General features: G+C 38.1%; 1 pseudogene; it reads left to right on the top strand.

The window, feature by feature from the left end:
* The first annotated feature begins 4,468 nt into the window (after positions 1 to 4,468).
* Positions 4,469 to 5,083, top strand: LOC110311331 (geminin pseudogene; annotated as a pseudogene).
* The last annotated feature ends 11,830 nt before the right edge of the window (positions 5,084 to 16,913 follow it).

The following is a 16,913-nucleotide window of genomic DNA, read 5'->3' as shown; positions in this document are numbered from 1 at the left end:
TTATGGTGGGGTGTGATGAGGTTTGTAGTACCAGATGTATACTTCCTTGTGTGAAACAGACCTCCAACATAATCACAAAGAAGTTCATTAATTCTATATAGTCATCAATTATTGGCACAATAGATTTATTTCAGTTGGAATTATAGCAAGTATGGTCTAGAGCTGGGTAGGACTGTTGAGTTTTCTCTCAAGACAGCCCGCATAGCACCTTACAGCACTATGAAAGCTAACCAGCAAGAACTGAATTTTCTATTCATTTCCAACTTGATTCCTCCTTGTCTGTGAAAAATATGAGAGCCAACGTATGAAGTGGAGTACCACAAAACACTGCCATCTAGATATAGTTGGCCATTTCAATCACATTTCAAGGTATTTATGGCAATAAACACCTATACATGGTTGCTCCTTCAACATTCCACCAGTGATAGAGGAAATTCCAACAAGATTTATCCATTCCCACAGGAGGAGGTATTAATAGTAATCACTGTGGGAGGAGTGGCATATTTTTCAGTTGTGTACCCTCTGGATGTCTAGTTGGAGAGAAGTAGAGATTCAAAAGGAAAGAAAGGTATTGAGAACATAATATGAACTAACTATAGTCACAATTTTATATATGTAAAAGCTCAGAAACCGGGCCAACTACCCCCTCCAAAAAGCAATTATAGAACAATATTAAGAAAACAGATTAGGCCAAGCATGCCTGTAATGGTGGTGCATACATTTAATTCGAGCACTTGAGAGAGAGAGAAGCAGGCAGATCTCAGTAAGTATGAGGACATCCTGATCCACAGAACAAGTTTCAAGGTAGTCAGGGCTACACAGAGAAACTCTGCCTCAATAATATCAAAGAAAGAGAGGGGGGAAGGGAAGGGAAGGGAAGAGAAGGGAAGGGAAGGGAAGGAAAAAGGGGAAAGAGAAAAGGGGAAAGGGAAAAGGGAAAAAAGGGTAAAGGGAAAAGTGAAAGGGAAAAAAGGGAAAAAGGGGGAAAGGGAGGAAAAGAAGGGGGAAAGGGGGGAAAGAGGGAAAAAGAAAGGGGGAAAAGGAAAATGGGGAAGGGGGAAAGAGGGAAAAGGGAAAAAGGGAAAAAGGGGGAAAAAGGGGGAAAAGGGGAAAAGGGGAAAAGGGGAAAAGGGGAAAAAGGGGGAAAAAGGGAAAAGAGGAAAAAGGGAAAAAAGAGGAAAGGGGAAAGGGAAAAGGGGAAAGAAGGGGAAGGAAGGAAGGAAGGAAGATTGGAAAAGTAAAAGTAATGAGAAGAACACTAATTAGAAGATGAATGTGAGGTCATTTATTCAACAGAAATGTGTTTGTTAAAATAACTTTTTAAAACAGAAGTAGTTCAATGTTATGGCTAAATAATTATGATAGATTCATCCTGTGGGACTTTAAAACAAATGGGATAAATCTGCACAAATTGGCAAGAAATATATCAAAATATGAAGGTTGAAGCAAGTCATGCAGTCGGTGCTCCCTTCTGATTTGTTTACACATCTCTTTTAGCCACAGATACTATCTTTTGCTTATTTGAAAAACTAAAATGCTAATAAAAATATAAAGGTATACATCCAACTAGACAATTTCATAGTGTTGCACTTTATAAGAGAAAACAGAATACCGCTGCAGGCAGTCATGTTGATGTCGTGCTTCTTGCTGCCACCATGAGCCATATTTGGATCCATGGTCCTGCAGCACTCAGGGATCATGTTGGAGTCTGTGTTCCATGTTACTACCAAAAGCCATGCAGATGTTTGTTGTCAGTGCTACCACCTGAAGCCACGCTGATGTCCATGGGCCCTGTTACTGCTGGGGATCATACTGCTGTCTGTGGCCCATGTTGACCTGGAGGTCATGTTGCAAACTCATAGTTGAGAAACAGGGACATAGAAGGCTTCTGTGATAACTCCTACCCCAACCCCAACAAAAAAAGTAACAGCCTAGACAGAAAATCACTGAAGAGAACTCTTTACAATTGTGACAAAGATGCTGAAGTGTAACTCTCCACAACTGGTTGCTTCTGACCAGGATGAAGTTGGGGAAGGACTTAGTTTTCTCTAAGGGGCTCGCCATTGGGAGTTTGACCATGCTCCAGTGAGTATGTGGGTAACACAAGTAGGACTTGGTTTGTCCTTCTTCTGTGTGTGTGTGGGGGAGGTCACCAGGGTTGGGGAGGCAGCCCTGGGAGTACTAGAAAGTCAGTGTGATCAGCATTCATGATGTGAAATTCCCAAGTAATCAATAAAAATATTATGTTAGAATAAAAAAAAGAAAATAACAAAGAAGCATTGATGATTGGCATAGGAATTACATGCTAGAATCTGCTTTATCATGGGATTTTAAAAATCCTTAATATGTTCAACTTTTTTAAATTTAAAGTTATAAATTTTAATATTGTATTAGAATATATTGTGTATGTATCTATGGTCATGTGTATGTGAGAGTGAGCATGCCCATCTGTGGAATCCCCCTGGTATTCCTCATAAGACACCTGCCTTACTACTTTGTTTCTTGAGACAAGATCTCTCCCTGGGACCTGGGACTTGCTAATGCATTTAGGATGGCTGACTAGCAAGCCCCAGGATCTGCTCCTCCTGCTTCTCCTATGCTGGAATCATAGATTTACCACCATGCACAGCATTTTTACACAGATTCTGGGAATAAAAGTAGGATGCTCATTTTTGCACACCAAACATTTTTACTAGTTGAGCTATTTTCCCAGACCTAGGATGTACTTTTGTTTAATTTTACCAGGAAATTTTAAGAGTCTTGTATTGGCTAGTTTTTGTGTCAACTTGACACAAGCTGGAGTTATCACAGAGAAAGGAGTTTCAGTTGGGAAAATGCCTCCATGAGATCCAACTGTAAGGCATTTTCTCAATTAGTGATCAAGGGGGAAAGGCCCCTTGTGGGTGGGACCATCTCTGGGCTAGTATTCTTGGGTTCTATAAGAGAGCAAGCTGAGCAAGCCAGTGGAAGCAAGCCAGTAAAGAACATCCCTCCGTGGCCTCTGCATCAGCTCCTGCTTCCTGACCTGCTTGAGTTCCAGTCCTGACATCTTTCAGTGATGAACAGCAATGTGGAAATGTAAGCCGAATAAACCCTTTCCTCCCCAACTTGCTTCTTGGTCATGATGTTTGTGCAGGAATAGAATCCCTGACTAAGACAAGTCTCTTCCCCATGGTGCTGATTTTCCATAAAGAAACCAAATCTGTAAATGTAAAAGTTGTGCAAAAACAGCTGAATGACTTTAAAATTTTCGACACACAGACACACACAAACACACAGAGTGACAGAGAGAGAAAGAGACAGACAGACAGACAGAGAAAGAGACAGACAGAGAAAGAGACAGAAACAGAGAAAGAGACAGAGACAGAGGGAGATTACTCCTGTTCTATTATCATTTGCTTCCAGGGCACAGCTCTTAAAAAAAAAAAAATCTCAGTATAAAGTATGTATCAAGCCTACAGTTCAAACAAGTTACCACTGCCAAAAATAATTCAACATGGGGAAATTTTTCTACAGAACTTGCCTCATACACAGTTCTGCTTCCTCAATGCATGCTTGTGGATTCCATTTTAAAAAGACCACAAGCACACACACACACACACACACACACACACACACACACACACACAAACATGCACGCACACACGTGATTTAAGGGGAATTTTAAAGCTGAATGCTGAAGATTAAAATAAACTTTATTCCCTGTATCTCCCAAAAATGGATTTAAAAAGTAGAGGAGTTGATTTTGATGTTAAAACTTTACACAGAATTACTTGGTGCATATTACTGTCTTATTGAAGAATATTTCTATATAAAGTGTTTTTCTCCACCATTCTCAAAGCCCTGACCACGTTCCTGCTTCCTGTTAAAGACAATCGGAACAATTGGTAAGTGAGTCCTAAGAGTCTGCACACAGAAAACATTTCAAAGTATACTGAGTCCTCTCGCTGAAAGCATTCATAGGAAAACAGTTCATTTCCTGGCTTTGAGTTTAAGTTGGGAAGCCAAAGGAATCTAAATTGTGTAGGATCCTAAAAAAAAAATTAAAAGTAAAAACAACTTATTTTTTCCATTTAAAGGAAATACAATTGTTCTTTTTATTTATGTGGTCATATAATTAAATAAAATAATGAAGATAAAGTCACATAATCTAAAAATAGATTATGCTCAATGTCACAAATGAATTTTCTCTATGAACCCTGTATAATTAAACAATAAATAATATATTTGTAATATATTTGTAAATTTATTTGTAAAATAAATTTGTATATTTGTACAAAATTAATATATTTGTAATTTAAGAAAATTATTAAGGGGTTTAAAATAACCGACAAATTAGAGCTGTCAGAGACCCAGTGGGCATGTCAGTCTACAGACCCAGGTTGCTGGTGGTGGTGCCAGGAGATTGTACCATTCTTACACTCCCTGGGAACCCAGCACTGTTGTCTCTGAAAAAAAACCGAATCCCTGGATGAAGCAGAAACAGGAAGAAGCCCAAGAGAAAGTGAAGAATAGTCCTGTTCCAAGGAGGATGCTGAAGATGATTCAGCTCTCTGCATCTGGGTCTCTTGCTGGCAGAGGAAAAGTGTTGCCAAAGGGCTTGACCAAAACGAAGCTTTAGGATGACCAGCTAACACCCAGGACTCTGAACTGTGGTCCAGAAGCAAAAGAAAATAAAGATGTAGGAGACGTCATCTAGGAAGCATCTGATCTTATGATTAAAGAAAAATCATCTTCTTGGTATTGGAAAGAAGTGGTAGAAAAATGGAGGAAAGCTCTCTATGAAGCACTTAAGGAGAATGAGAAGCATTATAAAGACATTAAACAAAGGGACAGTGAAATGCCTGTCTGAAATGGGCGAGTGAAGACTTGGCAGAAGTATGGGAATATACACAGCACAAAGCAGAGGTGATCGAGAGGATACGTAATGACCCACCCACGGGGTAATGTTGAGTCACTGCATAGTCAGGAATTTGATTCTGCAGAGGAAACTGTTGAGTGTTATGAAGTGGAAGACTTAGAAACTGGGTCGTGTGCTGAAGAGAGTGTGTCTTCCTCCACAGAAGCCAAGCCACATGCATGAGGCGTAAGGCGCACTTCAAGCACTGCCCTTCAGTATAACTCTTGGTAAATTAACTATGTGATGAAAATGCTGGAATCCCGGTTTGAGTCCTGGGGGTGTTGCTATATAAAAATACAGATAGTATTCACTTTTAATCTGTTTTATGGAAATAGCCCTTTCATTTTCCTAGTGTTAGGTGTGACATGTTACATTAAGTAAACTTCAATTTCCTGTTGAAAAATAGCAAATTATATATTTATTTTATAAACTACATATATATGTATTTATATATGTGTGTCCGTAGGACTGTGAACATATTTACATAACTTCTGAGTTTTAAAACTATTATTGGTTTATAAAAACTAAATTTTCATAAGAAGGCCCAACCTTTGCATTTATAAAATCATCTTCATTTAACCTATAATGTATAAATTCCTAATACTTACAAAGTTGATAACTCCAGTTTGAGAATGAACACTCATGCTTATAATCCCAGCACTTAAAGGTAAAAGCAGATGAATTCCCAAGAGTTTGAGGCCAGCCTGGGATACTTCCTCCCCATGGTATGTGTGGAATGGCTTACTTACAAAAAAGAATAAAGAATGAACCTGAAAATAGAAAAAATAGAAATGGTATTGAAGATTACAACTTTTCTCAAGTTTGTGACTGAAAGAAATATGTTACCTTGAATACTTTTCATTCAAGTCATAGCACAAGTAGATACAGATCTATAGTGTAGTTTAGTTGACCCTCCATAGTTTTGTGTGTGTGTGTGTGTGTGTGTGTGTGTGTGTACACAGGTATGTGTGGGTGCATGTATGCACATGTGTATACTCTTGGAGAGCTTCCAATAAATATAATTAATCATGGAGAAAAAGAGAGTGTTTTGGTTTTGTGTAAATTTTACTACACCTTTATTACTCCTTCAAAGTAAAGTATGTAAAATAAAAAAATCACTACAGTGTGCTCTTAAATAAGAGAGAAACTTAATCTCCATTTTTTTAACCAAAGAGCACATCTGGGTCCTTTCAAGGCCACTGCAACTCTGCTCTGATTGTTAGCCATAATTTCCAGATTGCAGAGGAAATGAAAATGGCAGAGGCAAATTTAGCAGTTCAGTAGTTGGAACCCAGTGCTTTGTCATCAAAATAAAGTGAACTATATTGGTGACCATACACACGAACAACAAAATGCCTTCTTCTTCTTCCTGTGACTTCCTTTGGAGTTGAACTGGAAATTGTTTAAAGCATGTAAAAATGCATGATTTGTCCACCTAAAGTTTTCATCTGAATAACAATAACGTCTCTCTGTCGTCATCTGGGTCTTTTGAAAGTATCTGAATCTCTAACTCATAGGCATGTAAAATCATTTCATAGACTCTCACAAGATGCAATGTGGAGAGAACAGTATGTGTTTGTGTAAATTACATTAATTTCCTAAGTAGTATAAAAATACCCTACATTCTACGTACCCAGTGCCTTATCTTACTCTAAGAGCTGGGACTTTCCTTTCTTCGTGTGTTTAGGACTTGGCACAATGCTCACAGTCAGAAGGCACATTACATCATGTCTAAGGAGAGATTCAATTAAATGAGCAGGAAAAATTCTAACGTTATGACTAAGTAATAGTTGTGGTAGAGTTCAAACAGAAGGCCAACTCGAAACTTTGTAGAGGGAGGATAAGTACTGGGAAAGGCTGGACAATTATAGAGCAATTTATTAAATGGAAAATGGATGTTCATACCCTAAGCAGTTATGATTCAACACTGAAGATGAGGCAGTCTGACACCCTTAAAAATATTCTGAGGATGATTCTGAGGTGACTTTAAGATCATATTAACACAGAACAAAGTATTTGCCAGGTACATTCACTGGAATGAATTATTCCCACCAGATTTTCATATTTTGTGGTATGTGTATATATATATATATATTTGTGTATTTTGGTGTGAATTTAATTATGCTAAAATATTATATTCCATGTATAGAAGACATTGTTTTGTTTGTTCTAGTCATTGCTGACCTCTGGTTCTTAAAATCCTTCCACCAGTCTCTCCTGCCTTGTTCTCTGACCCTTGGGAACAGGGAATGTGAGATCTCATATTTGTGACTGATCACTCTACAGACACTCTTAGCAACTATGATATGTTTGAGTTTCTATATTAATTACAAGGCACTGTGCAAAAAAACTTCTCTGGTGAAGTCTTAGAGATGCAGTAGTCTATGGGTATAGAGAAATTAATTTAGGGGCAGTTACTAGGTCTAGTTAGCAGACTAATGTAGTAAGACAGTGTTTTTAAGTTATTCTTTGCTTTATTTATATTAACAAGCTTCCTCTACCCTGGGCACTTGGCACTTAGATGCCATTTTTAAATCTTTGTTTCCTCTCATCCAGCCTGCGCTGATTGCACTTGAACGTGCCCTGTGCTGCTCACTTCCATATTGGTCCCAAGGTTTCTGAAAACTCACACCTGTTGACAGTAGCATCTGCTGGGAGCAGTTTGAGTGATGTTCTCAGCGTCCGCATTTGGCACTGATCTGCTTCACAACTGGTGGTTTGCATGTGGAATTCAAAATCAGATCGGTGTCCTCCGGTGATTCTGAGATACACCTTGTCAAAGTGGTCTTACAAACTTTATACGCCCCAGTACAGGGGAACGCCAGGGCCAAGAAGAGGGAGTGGGTGGGTTGGGGAGCAGGGCAGTGGGAGGGTAATAGGGGTCTTTCGGGATAACATTTGAAATGTAAGTGAAGAAAATACCTAAAAAAAAAAAAATGTAAAGAAACAAAAACAAAAACAAAAACAACCTAGAGCCCAAACTTCCAATGAACTACCAAATTCTGGTTCCCTTGTAGAAAAGTGTTTTTCTGCTTGAAAGTTTTTAGGATTCAAGTAAGTGGAATGATTATTGGAATGGCCTCTTAGGAGAGAGAATAGGAACCTGCTGCTGTGGTAGCCTGCGGTCCCAGCTACTTTGGGAGACTACTGGAGAGTCATTTAACTCCAGAACTCAAGCCAGCCTGAGTGGCAGTGTGCAAATTTACCTAAAAAACATTTACAATAAAGTAAAGAAGAAAGGAATAAAGGAGAAAAGAGGGAGAGGCAGGAAAGAGGGGGAGAGAGGAAAAGGAGAGAGAAAGAGATGGAGAAAAGGGGGAGCAAGAGGAGAGAAGGGGGAGGGAGAGAGAGGTAGAAAGGGGAGAAAGGGAAAGGGGGAGATGGGGCAGGGGAGAGGGACGAGAGGGAGAGATAGGGAAAGAGAAGAAGAAGAGGAGAGGGATAGAGGTAAATAATAAAACAGTAAACAGAAAGACCAACCTCAAATTGGCATCTGTGAGAAAAATGAAACCAAGAAATTTATACACTTATACACTTTTTTCTCATTTACCTCATTATAAATGTTTTTTTGGGGTCTGTTTAATTTCAATTTTTTTTTTGGCTGGGCCTGGAGAGATGATGCATAAGTCAAGATTCCTTTCTGCTCTTCCTGAGCATAAATATGCACACAGACACACATATACATTTAACTTAAAAATGAAATAAATAAGTAAAAAAAAAAACTGTGTCACTTTTATGGAAATCTCCTGTTGCTACATTGATAACTTCCTATGCCCTTTTCCCTTTGGAAGACTGCCACTCTTCCTGTTTAAGCAGACTGCTATCAGATTACAACACCTACCATTTGTTTACACATTTCCAGTCTTCTTCCCTTTCCAGGTTCTCTTGTTCCAGCTCACAATGTCTCACATTGTGAGGTTTCACACTAATTTTCTAAGATTACATCTCTCATTTTGGATCCTTAATGATGAACGTTCCTGGGTCCTATCTCTCCTTGGGTGGCGTGTAAGGGCTACTAATTAAATCTACAGACACAAGATAGCCTGAATATGACAGTATGTACTCCTGCTGCACACAGCCCTATCACTAAAGATGCGGTTGCTCAACACCGAGATAATTTAATTACTTAGTAAGCTCATGATAAACCAGATAAAATCCTTGGGTGGTAGATGTGAGACAAAGCTCTTCATAGGGAGTATGTCTGCTGTGTTAATTAGACAGCTCTGACGTATCTGGAAGCGTCTTCTGGACCTAGAATAATGCCTCATCAACTGTGCATCTCGTCTGCCATTCATCCATTATCGCTTGGTGACAGCACAAGATCTACCTATGGTAATTGCATGCTGGTAATTTATTTTTAATATCTTTCAGATGGTTTGGCTGGAAATTTTAAATAGATAATAACAGCATTGAGTCTTACAACAATGTAATTTTCCCCTCTCTTTCAGACACAAGATGATTTTCTATGTCTTTTTGACATAGAAAAAATTCCAAAAAGAAACTTTCTGAGATACTTAATCGCGTTAAGGGAAAAAGGTATTTAATAAATTATTTCATTTTGAGTGATAAATCTCTTTCCTGATTGCATTCCGTGCATATCATATTGTGTTTCTATCTTATTTATCCAAGTAAGGCATCATTTTAATGTATTTTTCAAGTCAATAAAATATGAAATGACATTGATTTTGTAGAAAGTTAAAATTAAGCAATTTTAATTCTGATAAGTTTATTTTGATGATTTTGGTGTTCTTTTTAAATATACAAACATGAAATGGCACTTGTCATGAGCATGTAGGAGCCAAATAAAAACAAATGATTACGTTAGACTACTAAATGTGTCTGGAAAAAAGGGGTCTATGAATCACTGTAATATGAGATTTGTTTATGTATACCGTTAGCAGGACACTAATGGATGTGCATCGGGGACTGGAGAAATGGTTCCTTAGCTGAGAGCACTTTGACATAGTGGCTCACAACTGTGTGGAATGTCAGTCCCCGTGGATCTTACTAAACTGTCTGATCTCCATGAGGACTGTACATGTGCGGTGCACATACGTAAACATGGTCAGAGATTCTTGCACATAAAAGTGAATATAATCTTTGTGTGTGTGTGCATATGTGTGTGTGCATGTATACGTATGTATGTGACTGTGTGTGTGTGTGTGTGTGTGTGTGTGTGTGTGAACCATGTCTAGGTATGTAGGATAGGGTGAACTGTGAAGATACTCTGAGACTTCTGTAACTCTTACAGTGAAGCAGGCCATCAGCGTAACACAAAGTTAACAAATAGCTAGATTCCGTACAGAATACCTCCTTCATTCACATCGTGTTTGCTGATGAAAACATTTATATCTTTGATCAGGACTTGACTGTGCATGTACTTAGCAGCTGACAGCTCCACTTTGGTATGCAGGAACTCATCCAAATCACACACACACACACACACACACACACACACACACACACACACACACACACCTGTGCTAACCAATCCTAAGGATTCTCAGTGACCCCACACTACACATTGGTTTGAGTTAGCAAACTTGAACAACTTATCCAGTGATAATGTCTAATTAGTTCTACTTCTTAGGTAATTTCTCTATTCCCTTGTCTCTATTCTTCCCTTTCACCATCTTCAACCAAACCTCATTATCTTGTCCACTTTCGTACTATTCTGATTGCAATTTCGGGGAGTTCTCTACTCTTATTCTCACTTCACTGCAAAATCCGGGGTGATGCTTTTTTGAACTTCATCCTGATGACTTTATTTCCTCATAGACTTATTGCTCTAAAATATTTATAGAATCCCATCACACATCACAAAATAATCCACGTGGTGTCTAGCCATCACCCTGACATCACATCTGTTTCCTGTTCCTTGAATAACTAAACTTCTCAGGATTTCAGTCACATCTACTGGTTTTTGTCCGCTGATTAACTTTCATTCATTTTTCAAGTCCAACTTTTACACTACTTTTTGAGACAATCCCTACAAAAATATCTTGAAATAAATTGTTTTTTATACCACATCCCCTTTTCACACTCTGTACCTACTTCTCCAGAACTGTTATGTGTATAATGACAGAGAAAAAATGTCAGCTGCAACAAAACACAGCCTTCACATTAAAGTCTGGTACTCACTCAACGTACACTTCTACTCTATGGGAAACTGTGGTCACTGAGTGGGGTAATGAGAATTTCAAACAGTTGACTGGCTTGGGAATTTATTTTGCCCAGTAACCTCAGCACATAGAAAACTTCTAATTTTCCTGAGTTACTGACCCACATGCTCAGCCAGCTCTTTCCTAGGTATCTCTAATTGAATGTCAAGATATTTTAAAGAGGATAACTCTTGGGAATGGTTAAAAGGGACAAGTTCTTTGGGTCATCTTTGAAGAATGTCAAATCTCAAAATTCACCAAAAATATATTAAAGAGCTTATGAGAGCCTCCTTGTCTTAAGCACTGGTCTCCATGCTAGGCCAGAAGACTTCATAGTCTTGAACACGAGTTTACTGACTCCTGCTCATCAGACAAATAGTTCCCAGAATCCCTTGATTCTGGATCTTTAAGCAAAATATGGCTGAAGTCGGTGCAATGTTGGCACTCAGGTTTTGATGCTGCCAACATCAGGCACCATTTCAGAAATCTAGGATGGTATTAAACTGCAGAAGACCCTTGGCTAGAGAAAAGGCAAGGAACTGATTTTCCAAATCTTTCCCTTACCAGGATTGCAAAATGTCCATTCTTCTAAAACCTATTTACCCATCACTCCAATTTCCTAATGCCTATTTGTTTCCATCTTTTAATTTGTTTGTGTTTTGTGTGTGTGTGTGTGGTTTAGCAGAGTATTCACAAAGAGAAATAAACAGCAACTTATTGTGCCAAGTAATTCACATTTTTCTTTTAAAATACTTTAATATGGGCCTGGAAAGATGGTTTAGTAGGTTAAGAGCACTTGGTCCTCTTTCAGAAGACAAGAACTCAGTTCCCAGCTCCTACATCAGGATGCTCACAAGTACCTGTATCTCCAGATATAGGGAATCCCATACCTTATTCTGGCCTCCACAGGCACCAGAAGGCACATATACACATACACACATGGACACACATACACACACAATAATTGTGACAATAATCATAATAATAATTAAAACCTTAATATAAATGTGCATACATAATATGTGCTAAGCATGTTCTATGTATTTCCATATATATGTGTGTGTGTGTGTGTGTGTGTGTGTGTGTATATATATATATATATATATATATATATATATAATTTAAAAGGAAAGTGAACTTATAAGTTATAGCCACTAAGCTAAATTGAAGATTTACCATATTTTCAATGAGAATAACAATTTTATCATATAGCATGCCCTGGTAATGTTTGCACTTCATTTATTTAAAATGTTTTAATAAAATGTTGAGCTCTTGCCCCTAATGTTTCAATGGGGATGCTTACTTAATAAAGGCACTTTAGGAAGTTATCTAGGAACTTCTTAGGATAATGTCATCCTAAGACAGTACTAAAGGCGCAGAATATGAGTGACATGTGTGAAGACTGTGATTACTGGAATAAAAGTGATATATGTCCTGGCATAAAATTAAGGGAAATTATTTCAATAGAAATACATTTACATGGATTTATTACATGAATATTTTTGGATGCTTATAAAATAATAAGTTTTCAAATTGTTTTTTCCAAACATTGTTACTTCTGTTTATCTCTTCTCTGAAGCCATGCTCTATCATCCCTTCTTTATGTCATGACCCCATTAATCATTCCCTTTCCCTTCTTCATGTCGTCTGCATTCTGCTCTGGCCCATCTCCCAATGGCCTCATTCTCACGTCTACAGCTACTTCAAAGCAAAGACACAAATCTGCACATTAGAAGCTCTGATCCACAGATAAAGAACCTCACTCAGTCTGATCTCTTCCAGTTCAGAAATTTACCTGAGAATTCTCAACTGAGTAGAATTACAGGCAGATCGGTGGTATCCATTTCCCAGATATGAAGAAGACAGAAATAATGAACATCATATACATGTGTAAAATTCTCAAATAATAAGTAAAATATTATATTAAAAATGTGGGTTCACCTTTACATACAAAAACAAAGGCAATGTCTATCAATAGTCAGTGTTTCAGTTTTAGGTGGGGGTGGGGGTGTCCGTATAAGCCCATCCCTGACCCACTATTGACAATGTTTGAGACTCCCAAAAATATGGTTTCCTCTCAATAAAACAAAATGGACTTCCCATTACAAATTAAATTATTAGAAATAAGTCTAATTAATGATTTGGGGTAGCCGAACATAAACTCCTGTGGCTTCCTTTCACTTTGTGACATTATTTCGCACTTATACCAGTAATCTTCCTCTTACAGATGGGTTAGGAAAATTTTCTTATTGTTCACATTTTCTAAATAACTTAAAGATTTATATTAGTGTTTTTATGTTGACAGAAGTCTAATGCTACCCCATACATTTTTTTTAATTTTTCTATAAGAAGAAAAACTTCAAAGTAATATCCTAGTATTTTCATTAAATTCTACTATAAGCGTAGATATCTACCATCCTTGTTCAATACATGTGTGTCCTCAATAAGAAAAAAACTGCCCAGAGCAACAAGCCATGTTTCTCATCATCCTTTTTACACACCACATTCCTGACATTGCCGTGTGGTGATATGATTTTTTTCAAAAATAAAAAAGCCACAAGATGCATTTAATTTTATTTTATTGCTTTCACATTGAAGTACCTACTGATAACTGATATCATAAAATGTGGTCAGTTCAGCTTCACGATATGACAGTTAATGTCAGCTATATTAAACTAGGATGATGTCCCAAAAAATTCCTTAAAGAAGCATTGATTAGTTGCTTTACTGTGTCAAGAACATTTTATAACTTTGACCCCCTGGATTTCATAATTTGACATTGGCACACAAAAAAATGTATAAAATTTGTTTTTTTTTCAAAATAATATTAGATAGATATGTTTGCCTTATTATTCTGATTTGTAATATATTACAAGAGAAATATGATCTTATGTTTAGTACAAATAGCTGTTTTCTGTAAAACAAGAAATATGTGTTTGGGAAAAATTCAACTTCTAAGCTTCCTTCATATTTTTAATAATGGATGGTATCGGATTTTGCTCAATAGTTAGGAAAAAAAATTATTTTACAGCAAACACCTCCACTAAGAAACACCATGTGCAGTTGGGATAAATTACTGGTTCTATGAGTTATTCTCATAAATAGAAGTAAGATAAAAGACACACAAGTGATTGCTCAGGCCAATGTTTGTCACTGCTGTTTCTCTATTATGTCTGCAGGAGGATTTTCTTTCACAGTTGAGGTTGTTTCCAAGTCTCCTTTGCCCTCTTTTAAGAATATTTAAATGGCTGAGGCAGCGCCATTTTCAACTCCAGACAACCAGCCACCTTCCTGGTCAGAGCACAGGTGTCCGCCCACCTGAGAGGCTTCTGCCTCTTGGTTCCAGGACTCCGCGGACTCCACAGAGGGCAGTCTGCACAAGTGAGAGTGTGGAATACAGAGGCCAGCAGTCTCTGGGACAGGCGAGAGCCACAGAGCCTCTGAGGCGGCACCATTTTCGACTCCAGACAACCGGCCACCTTCCTGATCAAAGCACAGGTGTCCTCCCGGCCTGAGAGGCTTCTGCCTCAGCTTCCTCGGGAGCCAGCTTGGTTCCAGGACTCCATGGAGGGCAGTCTGCACAGGCCAAAGCAACACAGCTTCTGGGAAAGATCCTGTTTTGGGCCTTCATCTTCAGCCAGGAGGAGGTCCAAACACCAGATAACTGTGCGCCTTCCCTGAAAGAGGAGACCTTGCCTGCAGAGACTGCTCTGAGGACTGAAACTCAGAGGAGAGAGGTAGTCTCCCAGGTCTGCTCATAGAGGGTAACAAAATCACCAGAGGAAAAATCTCTAAACAGAGACAGCTATAACAACTAACTCCAGAGATTACCAGATGGCGAAAGGTAAACTTAAGAATCTTACTAACAGAAACCAGGACCACTCACCATCATCAGAACCCAGCACTCCCACTTCGCCCAGTCCAGGGCACCCCAACACACCTAAAAAGCTAGACCTGGATTTAAAAGCATATCTCATGATGATAGTAGAGGACATCAAGAAGGACTTAAATAACTCACTTAAAGAAATACAGGAGAACACTGCTAAACAAGTAGATAACATTAAAGAGGAAACACAAAAATCCCTTAAAGAATTGCAGGAAAATATAACCAAACAGGTAGAAGACACTAAAGAAGAAACACAAAAATCCCTTAAAGAATTGCAGGAAAACACAACCAAACAGGTGATGGAATTGAATAAAACCATGCAAGACCTAAAAAGGGAAGTAGACACAATAAAGAAAACCCAAAGTGAGGCAACGCTGGAGATAGAAACCCTAGGAAAGAAATCTGGAACCATAGATGTGAGCATCAATAACAGAATACAAGAGATGGAAGAGAGAATCTCAGGTGCAGAAGATTCCATAGAGAACATCGGCACAACAATCAAAGAAAATGGAAAATGCAAAAAGATCCTAACTCAAAAAATCCAGGAAATGCAGGAAACAATGAGAAGACCAAACCTACGGATAATAAGAGTGGATGAGAATGAAGATTTTCAACTCAAAGGACCAGCAAACATCTTCAACAAAATTATTGAAGAAAACTTCCCAAATCTAAAGAAAGAGATGACCATGAACATACAAGAAGCCTACAGAATTCCAAATAGACTAGACCAGAAAAGAAATTCCTCCAGACACATAATAATCAGAACAACAAATGCACTAAATAAAGATAGAATACTAAAAGCAGTAAGGGAAAAAGGTCAAGTAACATATAAAGGCAAGCCTATCAGAATTACACCAGATTTTTCATCAGAGACTATGAAAGCCAGAAGAGCCTGGACAGATGTTATAAAGACACTAAGAGAACACAAATTCCAGCCCAGGCCACTATACCCAGCCAAACTCTCAATTACCATAAATGGAGAAACCAAAGTATTCCACAACAAAACCAAATTCACCCATTATATCTCCATGAATCCAGCCCTTCAAAGGATAATAACAGAAAAAACCAATACAAGGACGGGAACCACGCCCTAAAAAAAGCAAGAAGATAATCCCTCAACAAACCTAAAAGAAGACAGCCACAAGAACAGAATGCCAACTTTAACAACAAAAATAACAGGAAGCAACAATTACTTTTCCTTAATATCTCTTAATATCAATGGACTCAACTCCCCGATAAAAAGACATAGACTAAGAAACTGGCTACACAAACAGGACCCAACATTTTGCTGCTTAAAGGAAACTCATCTCAGAGAAAAAGATAGACACTACCTCAGAATGAAAGGCTGGAAAACAATTTTCCAAGCAAATAGTATGAAGAAACAAGCTGGAGTAGCCATTTTAATATCTAACAAAATCTACTTCCAACCCAAAATAATCAAAAAAGACAAGGAGGGGCACTTCATACTCATCAAAGGTAAAATCCTCCAAGAGGAACTCTCAATTCTAAATATATATGCTCCAAATACAAGGGCAGCCACATTCATTAAAGAAACTTTAGTAAAGCTCAAAGCACACATTGCACCTCATACAATAATAGTGGGAGACTTCAACACACCACTTTCACCAATGGACAGATCATGGAAACAGAAACTAATCAGGGACACAGTGAAACTAACAGAAGTTATGAATCAAATGGATCTGGCAGATATCTACAGAACATTCTATCCTAAAACAAAAGGATATACCTTCTTCTCAGCACCTCATGGTACCTTCTCCAAAACTGACCACATAATTGGTCACAAAACAGGCCTCAACAGATACAAAAATATTGAAATTGTCCCATGCATCCTATCAGATCACCATGGACTAAGGCTGATCTTCAATAACAAAATAAATAATAGAAAGCCAACATTTACATGGAAACTGAACAACACTCTTCTCAATGATACCTTGGTCAAGGAAGG

Source organism: Mus caroli, unplaced genomic scaffold (genome assembly GCF_978045245.1).
Source record: "Mus caroli unplaced genomic scaffold, Mus_caroli_1 scaffold_17, whole genome shotgun sequence".
Classification (NCBI taxonomy): domain Eukaryota; kingdom Metazoa; phylum Chordata; class Mammalia; order Rodentia; family Muridae; genus Mus; species Mus caroli.
This window is presented reverse-complemented; position numbering and strand designations above follow the sequence as displayed.